Genomic DNA, 15889 nt, shown 5'->3' with positions numbered 1-15889 from the left:
AAATGTTTTACTTGCTACATTTTATTTATTTACTAATGGGATTCATTATCTATAATCAATGGGTGACACTTCTTTAGAGAGAATGTATTTCTGTGTCACCTCCAGCCTGCTGATTGGACTGTGAATGAGCAGAAGGATAATGTTGGGGTCTTCCCTGTGCAATCCCTTTCTGTGGTCTACTTAAACACTTCCACCTTCTGAATTCAATTCCTGTCAATGCCATTCAATGCAGCAGAGCTTGACTGGATCAAAGTCCTGCCACTCCTACTGTCAGCCTGATTTCTGGTTCATTGTGGTAACTTCATATGAAAAAAGCCTTTCAGACAGTTCGGCTAGCAGTATGCCATACATTTAAAGCTGAATTCTGGGTATGGTTTTTATTGCATAGTTACAATGGCCAACTTGGACCAACATAAGCACGTATATTCCATACTTGTGGAATTGCTGTGGAAGAGATGCATTGCTCTAGATAGTTGCCCCTACTACAGTGATCAATGTGATCTTCTGGGTCTCATGTAGTGACTACAGCTAACTTCAAGGACCTGTGCCAACTTCACTCAGCAGTGAAAAAACTGCATTTTGTATGTATATGTAACTGGACAAAATAGGTCTCATTATATTGGCATTAAAGCCCAACTAAACTTTCACTTTAGAGGTCTTGGTCTGGGGTTCATAGTGCAGCCCCGCTTTCAAAGCTTTAACTGTGGTTTCCATGGATGGAGTGGGAGAATATGGCTCCTTCAGCCCGTGAAATAGGAATGCCTGATCAGCCTCCAGGGATTGTAAGATGGCAACTTCCAACATGGTAGAGGAGTTATTGGTGTCACGATGGAGCCACCAGTGTGTGTTGTCACCAATAGGGCAGCTGAGACATAGTTGTGACAAGCAGGCCTAATGCATCATGCTGGAGTGACCTAGATAAGGCTGTATATTTATATTATGTCAAAAAGGACTTTGGGATCTCAGCTTATGTGATATGAAAGAGATAGAGGCAGATTTCACCATGACCTCAGTTTGGTTTTCCTGTAATACAGGCAACAGATTCAAGGCAAGATATTCAGTGGCATTATGAGATATTACAGCTCCTAAGTGCGTAAATCTCTATAGTCATGTAATTGGATATCTTTGGGGGCAAGTTTAGTGGCACCAGGGTAGAGTGGAAAGAGTAAGGTCTTATTCCAACTTACCCAGAGACCAGTGATGCTGAGAAACTCATCAGAGTCTGAAGCACCCCTAGTAATGAGGGCCCCTCATCAGGAGTAGATTGTCCACGTATAAAAACTACCCTCTCTTCCAATCAACCTTCATGAGTCATGGGACACATGAATAGCCTCCACAATGGGTTCCATAGCTATGACAAAAAGAGTTGGAGAGAGAGAGGGCAGCCCTGTCCAGTGCCCCAATAAAGCTGAAATGAAAAGATCGCCTCCTAGGCATATGGATGACACTGGGTGACTATACAAGGCCTGTAAACATTTAATAAATCGAAGTGGGAAACCCATCCTCCTCTACACTTACCAAAGGTATGGCCACTCCACAGTATCGGAAGCCTTTTCTATATTCAAGGAATCTATAGTTCTAGTGCCCTTGTATCGGAAGCCTTTTCTATATCCAAAGAATCTATAGTTCTAGTGCCCTTGCATCGGAAGCCTTTTCTATATCCAAGGAATCTATAGTTCTAGTGCCCTTGTTGATTTGTAGAGCATGAATATTCATGAATATTCTGCAAATCTTTATGCCAGTAGACTTATGAGGCATGAAACTCATTTGGTCTGGACCTATAAGAGTGTGGATGATCTGGCTAAGCCTGGTGTTGAGAAGTTTTGTTAAGATTTTTTGATCACAATTCAGAAGGGGCCCATAAGAGGTGCACAAGGAGGGATCTTAAGGGCTTCAATCATAGAATGAGTATCTAGTATAAACTAGTCTATATATAGACTATACAAGGACGTCAAGGTATATTATGTTTAGATCTGTTTTAACTACCCGGTAGAATATCTGGTCTCATACACAGGCCAGGTATTGGCAGAGACAGTCTACAGTGAACTTCCTCCACAGATCATTGGTTTTGTGTGCAGACTTCTTCACAATTCCATCCAAGCAGAAGTTAATCCTAACAAGTCACATTCTCTGGCCAGGTGATAAGTGTCAGCCTTCCTCCTTCTGCTTGCCTTGTCATGCTGTTATAAATGATCTTCTGCCTATTAGATAACAGCTCAGCTCTGTATGCATTACACATGTAGGTACTGAGTCATTTCCTCTTTGTATTTGTGTCAGCACCATTACCTGGTGTAAACACATTCTGCTCTCTATTATTATGCGATTTGTTGCCTCACTGGAAACCAAAGATGAAGATTGTAGCTCCCCCGCAGCTGCACCTTCCCTTTCTTCTCCATTTGTATTGTATTCTTAATGTGTCTTCCTATCCAGTCTTGTTTGCTCTTCTGCTTACATCAGTCCATGCCATTAAAGTATATCTAAAACCAAAACTTTTATTTTTAGTTTTTGTACAGAGAAGGTAAGAGTTGCTGGTAAACACAGCTGAGAAGATTTCCTCTATGGGCTGTTACATTCATTCTGTGTGAATGGGGTAAATTGAATGTTCTCCTTCTATTTCCTCTGCAGGCCAAATATTATCCATTGAAAAAAATGGAGTGGTTGTGGGAAATACCACTTATGGCCGCTAGTTGGAGCTGAGGATCATACTTGTTTCGTGTGATCCTTAGCTCCATCTAGTGACCATAAATACCAGTTATGGCTGCTAGTTGGAGCTGAGGATCATACTCGTTTCATAGGATCCTTAGCTCCATCTAGTGGCCATAAATACCACTTATGGCCACTAGTTGGAGCTAAGGATCATACTCGTTTCATAGGATCCTTAGCTCCATCTAGTGACCATATATTGTATTTTCTCGAATCTCTCTAGTACCACTTCTATGCATGAAACACAATCTATGAATGGGACACAGAGCTTTCAATCATGCACCTATCCTCCATTTACAGATGCTGTAAATTCATGGAAGGCTTCTATGAATGGAGGAGCTGAGTGGAAAGGGTGGGCATAGTTGGGATCATTGATGAAAGTCTATGACAGCTCCTTAGTTCTTAGGCCGCATAATCCGGAGCTCCGGCGCCGATTTTCGGAATCCGCTGCCATCCGTGCAGCAGCGGATCACGGTGGAGCAGAGGAGGGCCCTGGTGTCATTCCGGATACCTGGGAGGTGGAATCCGGGCGACATTTCCGCCCCTCGTGGCGGCGGACATCCGCGGCCTAGTGCGGCCGCGCGGGCCGGGGCTCCGGCGTCTTCCATCTACACCCGCTGTCATCCGGGCTGTGGGGGATCATCCGAGGACGTCTGCAGCGTCCTCTGTATCACAGAGGCTGGGAGAGGGACGCCGCTGTGTATTGCTGCTCCCCGCGGCGGCGGCGACGGTTGCGGCCTACACCTTCTGCCAGAGGCCTCCTTTCACCTGGACACAGTGAGTGGGGGGTACAGGCGGCATCCTGTCACTATGATCTCCCCACAGTGCTTTGGGGAGTGGGCCACATATTAATAGCCCCAGAATCCACCATCCTCTGTGACTGTGGCCCTTACTGTGCTCAGAGGCCTACTGGGGCCTTGATACCGCCCCAGAGGGTGTCTCCCTGCGGGGCCCTGTACTCAGAATTGGAGGTCCTCTGCTTCCTGCTTCTCATCCGTCCCTCTCATGTCCTGAGTTGGGATCCAGTGCCATCATCTTGCTCCAACGTGAATTTATTGCAGGATTGCTGCGACTTATGTTCTATCTACCCTCTCAAGGCCTGCTGAATATTTTTACAATATAATGTTATCGCATATGGATCTGACAGCTTCCATGTAACTACAACCCTGAACCTATTTTGGGCGCTATAGGTCCCCTGGGGTTATAATCTTCACTCACTTTCCAATTTTCAGTTGATCACCCCCGGGAGATTTCTTGTATGCCGTCCACCAAGAAAAAAAAGGGACAAGCTCAGAAGTCCCTCACAACATACCTACTTAAGGCTCACGAGATCTGCGGCATGTCTCCAGTCAATACAGAGCAAGCATCCCTGTCCGATCCCGCGCGGGATACCACCGCTCCCTTATCGGCTTTAGTCAGCGAAAATACACAGCATCTCACAAAAGGGGACTTGGAGTCCTGCTTGGAATCTATGTACGCCAAACTAGCTGCCAAATTTCAATCAGAATTGCATAAAAGCACTAATGTTCTCTCTCAGGAAATAGCCACGCTGGGCTCTAGGACAGACCGCTTGGAAACCAAACACGATGAACTTAGCCTGGCCTATGGTGAACTTTCCAGAGAACATGATCATTTACAAACGGCTTTTTCACAACTGCAGGCGCAGGTCGAGGATCTTGACAATCGCAATCGCAGGAATAATCTGCGAATCAGGGGAATCCCGGAGTCTATGTCAGATCTTTCATTAATTATAACCAAATTGTTCAAGTCACTCCTCCCAGATCGTGACCCTGGATCTTTTGCTTGTGACCGCATCCACAGAGCCCTACGCCCTAAACCTCCTGCTGACAAGCCGCCTAGGGATATTGTCTTGTGCATGAAGGATTTTCTGACCATGGAAGAAATCCTTAGAGCTGCTCGCAATACTCCAACAATCTCCTTTGAGGGCTCGGTTTTACAAATCTATCCTGATGTTTCCCCGGCCACGTTGGAAAAACGTAGAAAGATGAAAGAAGTTACAACTGCCCTGTTCTCAGCTCGTATCCGCTACAAGTGGGGCTTCCCTTTTAAGCTGATAGTTCCACACAATGGGAGCACATATATAGCTACATCCCCTCCCGAAGGTAGAGCAATCTTGGCCAAATTGGGCTTGGCGGATGCCCCATCACCTCAACGTCCACCCTCCACCCCTCGTATTTCTCCCATTTGGCATACCCCTTCCCCACGGAGGGATAGAAGGAGAGTCAGACAAGAACCGGGTTGACGTGTCCACTCTCACTTGCCTAATACTCATTGTCTTGATAGTCTTTGGTTTGGTCTATTGTTTTTTTATGACTTTACTAAGATTTGGGACACAGGGATTTTGCTCTCTATTTTTTACATTGTCAGGTTGTGTATTTCTGTGGTTGTTACTGTGCTATTTTTGCAATACTGAATATTTTGTATGCCTTGCATTGATAATTGTACGGGTTAAGGTATAACAAGGGTCATTGGACCCTCCTAATTGCGCCCATTAATTCATGGTTGTACTACTCTTTGACACGTTACCCCACCCTGCCTCCTGACATGGCCGGAGGTGTCGCCGCCCGATTGCGGGGTGGCAGCTCTGTTCTCCATGTTCTAAGGAGACAGGGTTTGGGCCCATGTGGCCCCTTAATGTTTGAACTATTTGTTTTATCAGGTATGACGACTTTTCTGCCTGATCCACGTTCTTCAGTTACCCTTTCAAATATAGAAGATGTTAAAGCTTCTTCTCCATTGTGTTTTGCTTTTTCTTTTCTTAAAACTTTAGTGCATGTGGATGGTATTATGTCGGTCTGTGGACGTCACGACCCCTATGTTGGGGTCTGGAGGTCCCCTAGACTGGTTCTGCCACCTGTATGTCTGTCTGATGCAGACTTGCGGGTTTCTATGTCTAGTCAAATAACTTTAGGGGATATCCTTGTAATGTGTACTTTTATGGTGATAGTGGCAGGCTCTGTTTATTATGGTAATGCAATGTATTTCGCATAATGTCCAGGGTTTTAATTCGCCAAATAAGCGCAAAACAGCCTTTCTTCAATATAAAAGATTAGGAGCAAAAATCATCTTATTACAAGAAACACATTTTGCAGCCGCAAAACACCCGACCTTTTTTCATAGATCCTATAGGCAGGGGTATTATACCCTACATTCCTCCAAGAGTAGGGGAGTGGCCATTTTTCTACATAACTCATTTCCTTTTGAGGTTCAACAAGTGTATCGTGATCCGGACAGTAGGTTTATTATTCTTAAGGGCACCCTTTCAGGTCGAGAACTTACAATTGCTAATGTTTATGCACCAAATTCGGCACAGGCTACCTTTTTTTCTAAATTCTTTGGTGCTCTGGATAAATTTTTGTCCCCCCATCTATTGGTGGGTGGTGATTTTAATCTGGTGGCAAATCCTCTTTTGGACCGTAGCTCCGCCTCGCACACTTCCCAAGCTTTCCCAAAATCCCTTACTAAGAAACTAGATACCCTCCAGTTGGTGGATGCTTGGAGGGCGCACAACACGGGAGCCAGGGATTACACATTTTATTCCCACCCACATGACTCTTATGCTAGACTAGACTATATCTTTTGTACCCCTATTTTGCTAGCTAATTCTAGGATAGCTAGTATTCATTTGAGCACCTGGTCGGATCACAGTATTATGGCCTTATCTATCACGTTTGTGGGATTGGCACCTACTCCCTTTTCATGGAGACTTAATGATTCTATGCTAACTGATACTGACTCTCGGCAGGAGGTGGTTACGTCTCTTAAGGAATACTTTCAATCTAATTCAACCCCTGATATTTCCCCAGCCACACTCTGGGTAGCCCACAAGGCGGTCCTGCGGGGCCGACTTATCTCTATGGCTTCGGCCAGAAATAAAAAACGTTGGCAGCAGATACTACTTTTAACCCGAGAATTAGAAGCACACTATAGAAGCCATGTAGCTGATCCATCTCTACTTAATAAACAGCTGTTGTCCCAAAAACGCTTGGAACTAAATGCCCTACTTTCCCAAAAAACTGAAAAGGCCCTCCGCTGGTCGAAGGCCTCGTTCCTATTACATAGCAACTCAGCATCTACCATGTTTGCTAGGAAATTGAACCATTCTTTGCGCCCCCCACATGTGTATAAATTGCGTACTAATTCAGGTGCTATCTCATCATTACCTCAGGAAGTTTTGGGTATTTTTGAAAATTTTTATTCTAAACTACTGGCTTCTCCACAGTCGGATTCTGTTTCTCTATCAGATTCATGGCTAGATTCTATACCCCTTCCTGTTCTCACACCTTCTCAGATTGCCTCTCTTAATGCCCCCTGTACTTTAGAGGAAATAACATGTGCAATAGGAACGCTGAAACGCTCTACTGCACCGGGTCCTGATGGATTTACTGCTGGCTATTATAAACATTTTGCCTCTACATTGGCTCCATACTTGATAACACTATTTAATGATGTTTTACAGGGGGGTAAATTCCCCGAGGAGATGTTGTTAGCTAACATGTCTCTAATACCCAAGCCACAGAAAGACCACTGTTTGCCGCAAAACTATAGACCAATCTCAGTAATGAATAACGATCTGAAGATATTTAGCCGCATTTTGGCGAACAGGTTGGCTCCTATTATCTCCTCTTTGGTATCTCCAGACCAGTCGGGTTTTATTCCCGACAGATTTATTACTGATAACATTCGTCTCACTCTAAACGTTATCCAAGATGCCAATTTACATTCCAAAGAGGTTCTGTTGATGAGTTTAGACATAAACAAGGCCTTTGACAGTGTCCTTTGGCCCTACTTGTTCTCTTTGCTACAGAAAATGGGTTTCAGTGATGGGTTTTTGGCAGGCATACATGCCCTATACGATTCTCCTGAAACAAGAATAAGGCTTCCTGGCTGTAACTCTGACTTTTTTACATTGGGTAGAGGTACCCGTCAGGGTTGTCCTCTTTCGCCCCTTTTGTTTGCGCTGGTGTTGGAACCTTTGGCATTGGCGATCAAATCACATTCGGATATTTCTGGTTATTCGTTATTAGTTTCACACTTTAAGCTGAGCATGTATGCTGATGATGTTATGCTTTTTATTACTAACCCGTTGACTTCTTTGCCCAATTTGTGTGCCGTATTGAATGATTTTGCTAAAGTGTCAGGCCTCACTGTTAATTTTACCAAATCGGTAATTATGCCTGTTAATGTTCCTGACTCCCTAAGTGCATCTCTCCGTAGTTCTTTTCCATTTCGCTGGGTCAAGGACAGGATATCCTATTTGGGGATTAATCTTGCTCCAAGATACTCTGATGTGTTTGTGGCTAATTATCCACCATGTGTGTCACGTCTCTCTACTCTACTGAAGATTTGGCATGGTTATCATATCTCCTTTCTGGGTAGAGTCACGGCGGTTAAAATGAATATCTTGCCCAAACTACTTTATCTTTTTAGAGCACTTCCAGTTCCGGTTTCAAAAACGTTTTTGGATCATTTTCAGCGGATTATTAACAATTTTATTTGGGGAAATAAGCATCCACGTTTTGCCTCATCCATTTTATATCGCTCACAACGGACGGGAGGTCTTGGTCTTCCCAATTTTTGGCTATATTACCTCTCGGCTCGTTTTGCGCAATTGTCACAATGGGCTACTATTAACTCTCAAATCCCATGGATTAAGTTTGAGTCTCAGTCGATACGTCCTTTTTATTTACCGGGAATTTTGTGGTCTAAAATCTCCCCCCGATCGCTTACTTTTCATAACTCTATAGTGACCCACTCACTGACACTTTGGTCCAAATACAAGGCTAAGCTGAGTTTAGTCTCTCATATTCCCCCAGGTGTTTCATTTTTTGGTGATCCTACTTTTGTTGTAGCCTTCTCTTCCCCTCACATGTTTCGTTGGTGGTATGATCGATCCTTTATCAGATTGTCTGATTTCCAAAGAGGAGGATCTTATATTACCTTCGATATGCTGCGCGTGCTATTTGATGTTCCTCTTCGTGAGTACCTTCGTTATAGACAGATTAGGCACTTTTTTAATGCGCACTTTGGCCTTACCCCGTCTTCTCCGATCTCTTTTTTTGAGCGTGTCAGCCGTGACTCTCCTAGAGGTAGGGGTCTTATTTCAGATCTTTATCACCAATTTTTGATCTGTCTTTTTCATGCTCCTCCTATGTACAGGCAGAGGTGGGAGGAGGATTGTGGTATCACTTTTTCGGATGAGGATTGGGACTCCATGGTGGATAATATATGCAAGAGCTCTAGATCTCTTTCGGTTCGTGAGACGGCCCTTAAAGTTTTAACCAGATGGTATTATACTCCGTCCAGACTACATACAATGTTCCCACAAACATCCCCTTTATGTTTCCGGGGTTGTGGCCGCACAGGTACTTTGGTCCATATGTTTTGGGATTGCCCAAACATATCTTTGATCTGGCGTAAGATATCTGAGGTGGCTACCTCACTATCGGGCAACCCGATACAGTTGTCTATACAGACCTGTTTATTGGGGGTTCATATCCCAGGGGTCTCTGATGCCACTCTGAGATTGCTACATACATTATGTATTGCCACTTTGTGGTCCATTGCCCTGCATTGGCGGTCTAATGCTGTACCCTTGGACTCTGTTTTACACAGAATTGACGCTGTAATGCTTATGGAACGTATTCATTATACACTACTGGATAAGATGCACTTATACGATAAAAAATGGGAGTCATGGAAGGATTGTAGACATTTATTGCATGATTGACAACATCCCCAGTAAGGAATGGCTGACATATAGTGTTGATAGCTGTATCACTCAATCTGTTTTATCATTATGTATCTCATGCACTCATAACTTTCTTTCTTCCTCTATCTTCTTTTTTATGTTAATATACTTTTATGTATTGTACGGTTCAAATGTGCCATATTTTTGTTGACAATATCACTTTCATACTGTGCTGTTGTTTTACTGTCTACTTATGTACAATAAAATCGTTTGTAAACAAATAAAAATTCATTTAATGATGTGATTACAGAGCTACATGAATTCATGTCTTTTATTTTTGCTTAGAGTTCAGCTTTAAACTATCATTCATAGAGTCAATTCATTAACCCCTTCCCGCTGACGCCTTCTGCCCCTTTAACAGGATCTAAATGCCAGGAGGAGGAGGTGGGCATTCCAATCATGTGGCCGCCAGTACGCAACAGGAGCTCTCCGCTTGTTACTGTGCCTAGGTACTAGGTCAGCGGGAAGTGGTTAAAACATCATTCCATTTTTATTCCAGCAGTATAGGTATATACATTTTGATTTGGTATCAGTGTTTACAAACCTCTTTACAGCAGAACTTGGACTGGGAGAAGGAAAGGAGCACAAGAAACCTTTCCAGACGAGTCTGTGCTGTGTGCTAGAACTGCATACAAAGGAATACTGGTCTCTTCTAATATATACTTCATCTGTGTATGTATCAGCTTTAAATGGAACCTGTCTGAAAGGCAATATGTGCTGGTATTCCTTGCCTGTTAAATGCTTCAATAAGGGGGAGAGTGTTAATTTTCTTCTTCTGATTGTAAGCATCAACATTGAAAATTTTACTGCTCCCTCAATTTCAATGAGATCAGTGGAAAAGCTCCCCCTTACATTGATGGTCAGTGCAGACGTTCCCCCTTACATTGGTTGTCAGTGGAAAGAACATCTTTTACATTGGTGGTCAGTTAATGGGAAGAATGTCCCTTACATTGGAAGTCAGCGTCTTACATTTGTAGTCAGCAGGAAGTCAGTTAGGTTGGAGATCAGTGGGAAGAATGTTGGAGATCAGTGGGAAGAATGTCGCTTACATTTTCATTCAGTGGGAAGAATATCCCTTACGTTGGAAGTCAGTATGATGAATATGCCCATACATTGGTGGTCAATGGGAAGAATGTCCCTTACATTGGTGGACAGTGTGAAGAATATACCGTACCTTGGTGGTCAGTGGAAAGAATGTCCCTCACATTGGAAGTCAAAGGGAAGAATGCCCCCTACATTGAAAGTCAAAGGGAAGAACGTCCCTTACATTGGTGATCAGTAGGAAGAATGTCCATTATATTGGTAGTCAGTGGGAAGAATGTCCCTTACATTGGTGGTCAGTGGGAAGAATGTCCGTTATATTGGTAGTCAGTGGGAAGAATGTCCCTTACATTGGTGGTCAGTGGGAAGAATTTCCCTTACATTGGTGGTCAGTGGGAAGAATGTCCCTTACATTTGTGGTCAGTGGGAAGAATGTCCCCTACATTGGTGGTCAGTGGGAAGAATGTCCCTTACAATATTGGTCATTGGTAAGAATGTCCATTATATTGGTGGTCAGTGGGAAGAATGTCCCCTACATTGGAAATCAGAGGGAAAAACGTCCCTTAAATTGGTGGTCAGTGAAAAGATTATTGATGTCATTGGTAGTTTATCTGAGTGGCATTAATTGCTCAGACAACCCCTGGCAACCTCTGGGGGAACCCAATGGTTCCATGGAGCTGGGGCGGACTGACAACTCATGGGGCCCCTGGGCAATAGGGGATCATGGGGCCCCTGTGTCCTTGCCCAAACTCAAAAAAGCCTATGAAAAAGGTACCAGGGGCATCTCATGGGGTCCCCTACTGACCCCGGGCCCTCGGGCAGTGCCCGAGTTTCCAAATGGTCAGTCCGCCCCTGCCATGGAGCCATGTTTGAGAAGGGCTGCAGTAGCAGTTACACCCTGTAACACCGGCCCTGCCCTGAGCTATATTTCTTGTAGCTGCATTACATTTTGCTCAAATGCTAGCCAGAGCCAGCTAAGAACTAAAAATTCCTATTTTCCTTAGGCAGTTTATCTAAGTTGCCCTCTATGTAAGATGTACTTAGCGTAGTACTTAGCGTAGTGAGAATTTCAGTAGTCGTGCTGTTTAATATTGTAGTCAAGCTTCCAGGCGTAGATTTGTTTAACCATTTCACACATCCTCAATCATGAAACGTCTGTTCCTAAGCACTCGGATCCAGGAAACAACATAACTCATACAACACAGCCTCCAAGTACAATGCACAAGTCTGTAGTGGCAGTGACCCCAATCACCAGCAATGGGAGAGCGGGCTCAATCATCCAGGATAGGTGAAGCAGAGACAGACTCGCATGTTATTGTAACATTTGGTTACATTAAAGAGGCATTGAAGAAAAATCCAGACCTTTTCTCGGAGAGCATGGAAGAATATTCCTCGGATAAAATGCTTCAAAGGCGTGTTGTTATAATATTTTGTTTAGAGAGTAGAATTGAAGTTTTTATGCGTGTCTTGCTGTTGAGAGTAAATACCGTGTTACACGAGAGGTGATCACATTTCCATAACACGCCATCATGCATGACTGCAAGCCTTTGTGGATGGCCACCTTTTCCCACCAGACTTTATTTTAGAAGTCTGCAGAAAGTTTTGAATTTAAGTGATACCCTCTGTTGGCTAACTTAAAGTGGACCTTTCAGTAAATTACAAATCTGCATGAATAACGCTCTGATATGCCCCCATATACAGCAACACTATCATTTTAAAAGACAAAATCAGCATTTTTATCATTATAAATTTGTCCTGGAGATCCATTCCAGTGGTGTTGCCTAAGCCGAGATGATGCCATCAGTCTGCTGCAGACAGGAGGGGCATTTCCTCAGTCTAACCTCCCTCAGTGATCAGACTGCAACATGGTAACTTTGCAGCAAGTCACAAGCTGAGAGGCTAGAACAGGGGCTGATCTGTGTCAGGTGTTTGTGAACACAAGAGCTGCATAGGCACCTGGGTTTTTATGTTTTCATCTCTGCTCTGCTATCCAAGTCCAGGAAGTAAATGACCTTGGATGATCTCAGAACAAAGATGGCTCTAAATTCTTGATGAGAAAATCATATGAAGGCATTGTCATGGAGAAGTAGTGTGATCTCTCTAAAACAGCGGTTCTCAACCTGTGGTTCGTGTCCCCTTTGGGGGTCGAACAACCCTTTCACAGGGGTCTCCTAAGACCATCGGAAAACACATATTTCCGATGGTCTTAGGAACCGAGACACGGCTCCTCTATCAGTCTCCAGGCGGGTCCGCCCACATGCAGATACGTCCACATTTCCCTGGACCGCGTGTGTGCGGGATGACATGCTGCCCCTGTCATCTGGCCACATCCCCGGGATCACTCAACAGATCTGCCTCCTTGCCAGTGATTGGCTGCCGAAACTGTAGCTCAGGAGAGGCACACAGGCGGCCAATCACCGGCGAGGAGGTGGAGCTTGGAGAGGAGGAGCCAAGCAGCAGCGCGAAGAGCAAAGAAGATCGAGCGGCCAGAGAAGGAAGACAGCTGACAGGTAAGTGTCTACAGCGTGCAGATGGTGCTGCTGCAGCCAGGTATGCTGGCTGTAGATGGGAGAGGGAGGGAGCGAGCCCAGGCTGGAGCAGGAGTCAGCAAGGTAAGTATCATTGGTGTCAGTGGGAGGAATAGTGCCCCATCATTGGTGTCATTAATATCAATGATGGGGCACTATTCCTCCCACTGACACCAATGATGGGGCACTATTTCCCCCCCCCACTGACACCAATGATGGGGAACTATTCCTCCCCCCACTGACACCAACGATGGGGCACTATCCCCCCCACTGACACCAATGATGGGGCACAATTCCGCCCCACACTAGTATCAATGATGGGGCACTATTCCTCCCACACTGATACCAATGATGGGGCACTATTCCTCCCACTGATACCAATGATGGGGCACTATTCCTCCCACACTGACACCAATGATGGGGCACTATTCCTCCCACTGATACCAACGATGGGACACTATTCCTCTCACTGACACCAATGATGTGGCACTACTCTCACTGACACCAATGATGGGGCACTATTCCTCCCACACTGACACCAATGATGGGGGACTATTCCTCCCACTGATATCAACGATGGGACACTATTCCTCTCACTGACACCAATGATGTGGCACTATTCCTCTCACTGACACCAATGATGTGGCACTATTCCTCTCACTGACACCAATGATGTGGCACTATTCCTCTCACTGACACCAATGATGTGGCACTATTCCTCTCACTGACACCAATGATGTGGCACTATTCCTCTCACTGACACCAATGATGTGGCACTATTCCTCCCACTCCAAAAGTACAGTTATGAAGTAGCAACGAAAATAATTTTATGGTTGGGGGTCACCACAACATGAGGAACTGTATTAAAGGGTTGCGGCATTAGGAAGGTTGAGAACCACTGGTCTAAGAGATGATAAATACCTCAAATATTTTATACTTACACAAAATGTATCATACATGCACATGCTAAATTTATTTTAGGCTAGGTTCACATCTGTGCGTTGCTTCTCATGCATTTTTTGTTTTTTTTGTTACACTTTCGAATTTAATGTTAAGGCTCCATTCACTCTTATGCAGTTTGCTTTTTGTCCATTTTGCAGTGACTTTTGCAGTTCGTTTTGTGTCTTTGATGCGTTTTTACCACGTTTTGCATTTTGTTCATCTTTTTTTTTTTTTTTTATTGTTAAAGTGGATTTTTTTTTTTTGTTGCTGGGCAGAATAAAAATGCAAACCGCGGTAAAAACGCACTACCATGCATTTCAGCAGATTCTCCATTGAAATCTATTGTAGCAAAAATGTTGCTTTTTGCTTAAAAAAAAAAAGTCCCCGACTCTTTCCAAAAACGCAGCAGATCAAAAAAGCACAGATGTGAACATGTTCTATAGGAAACCATGTTCAATGGACTGTAGTGCGTTTCTGCAAAAAGCAATAAAAAACGCATTGGTGTGAACGGAGCCTCAAATGTGTTTTTGATGCATTTTAATGCTTCTTATGTTTTTCTTGTAGGAGGAGGAAACTTTCACCCCCTTGCTGGCCAGGCTAATTTTCAGCTTTCAGCGCTGTCACACTTTGCATGACAATTATTCAAGCAACAATGTACCCAAATTACATTTTTATAATTTTTCACAAAAATAGAGATTTCTTTTGGTGTTATTTGATCACAGCTGGTTTTTTTTTATTTTTTTTTACTAAATAAATGCAAAAAAAGACAGAAAATTGTGTGTGTGTGTGTGTGTGGGGGGGGGGGGAGTGCTTTCCTTTGTTTTTGTTATAAAATTTAGCAAATAAATAATCTTTCATCATGTATTTAGGCCAAAATGTATTCTGCTACATTTCTTTGGTAGAAATAACCCAAATCAGTTTATAATATTTAGCCTGTTTGAGTTTAGGTTCAAACCTGTGCATTTTCCACTGCGTTTTGCAGTCCATTTAACATGATTTCCTATGGGGCAGGTTCACTTCTCCGCTTTTTCACAGTGTGTTTTATGGAAAGGGTCAGGGACTTTTTTAAATTGAAAACATTGCGTTTTTAGTTCTATAGACTTCAATGGAGACACTGCAGAAAATAATGTAGTTTGTTTTTAATGCGTTTTTATGCTGGCCAGCAACAAGTTGAAAAAAAAAAAAAAAGCAAAATGCATCAAAAACACGGCAAAAATGCATGTGCAAAATGCACTACAAAATGCACTGCAGAAACGCATCAAACACAAACTGCATAGGTGTGAACCTAGCCTAAAGTTTATTCAAACTATGGCATATATACACTATATTGCCAAAAGTATTGGGCCTCCCCCTCCAAATCATTGGATTCAGGTGTTCCAATCCCCTCCATGGTCACAGATGTATAAAATCATCACCTAGGCATGCAGACTGCTTCTACAAACATTTGTGAAAGAATGGATCGCTCTCAGGAGCTCAGTGACTCCAAGCGTTGTACCGTGATAGGTTGTCACCTGTGCAATAAGCCCATCTGTAAAATTTCCTTGCTACAAATATTCCACGCTCAACTGTTAGTGGGATAACAACTGGGAACAACAGCAACTCAGCCACAAAATGATAGGCCACGTAGAATGACAGAGCGGGGTCAGTGCATGTTGAAGCGCACAGAAGTCGCCAACTAAGAGAATAATATTATATAGTAAGCGCTCGTCTACAATGCAGAGCAGCTGAACATCATAGGAAAACACATAAAAGTCCCAAAATACATAAATAAAAGAAATGCAGCGCTCATAAAACGTGAGTAGATAATATTAAGACACAGTCCGGTGAAAACAGTGCTCCTTGATTCCCAGTGCAAATGGTAGAATTTCACACTAACCAGAACGCGCATGGGTAATGCGCATGT

The 15889-nt window shown here is 43.6% G+C and overlaps 1 long non-coding RNA gene across 1 annotated transcript in view; it reads left to right on the top strand.

Moving 5' to 3' along the window:
- The window catches only part of LOC149445773 (uncharacterized), a 105353-nt gene extending 90593 nt beyond the window's left edge, over positions 1-14760 (top strand). Inside the window, exon 2 of the long non-coding RNA XR_016306350.1 lies at positions 14551-14760. This is a non-coding gene — a long non-coding RNA (uncharacterized LOC149445773). The remainder of the gene's footprint in view (positions 1-14550) is intronic.
- Positions 14761-15889: the final 1129 nt, after the last annotated feature.

Source organism: Staurois parvus, unplaced genomic scaffold, assembly GCF_062004578.1.
Source record: "Staurois parvus isolate SC_StPar_1 unplaced genomic scaffold, SC_StPar_1.0 ptg000711l, whole genome shotgun sequence".
Lineage (NCBI taxonomy): Eukaryota > Metazoa > Chordata > Amphibia > Anura > Ranidae > Staurois > Staurois parvus.
Note: the sequence above shows the minus strand (reverse complement) of the source record. Positions and strands in the feature narration are given on the sequence as shown.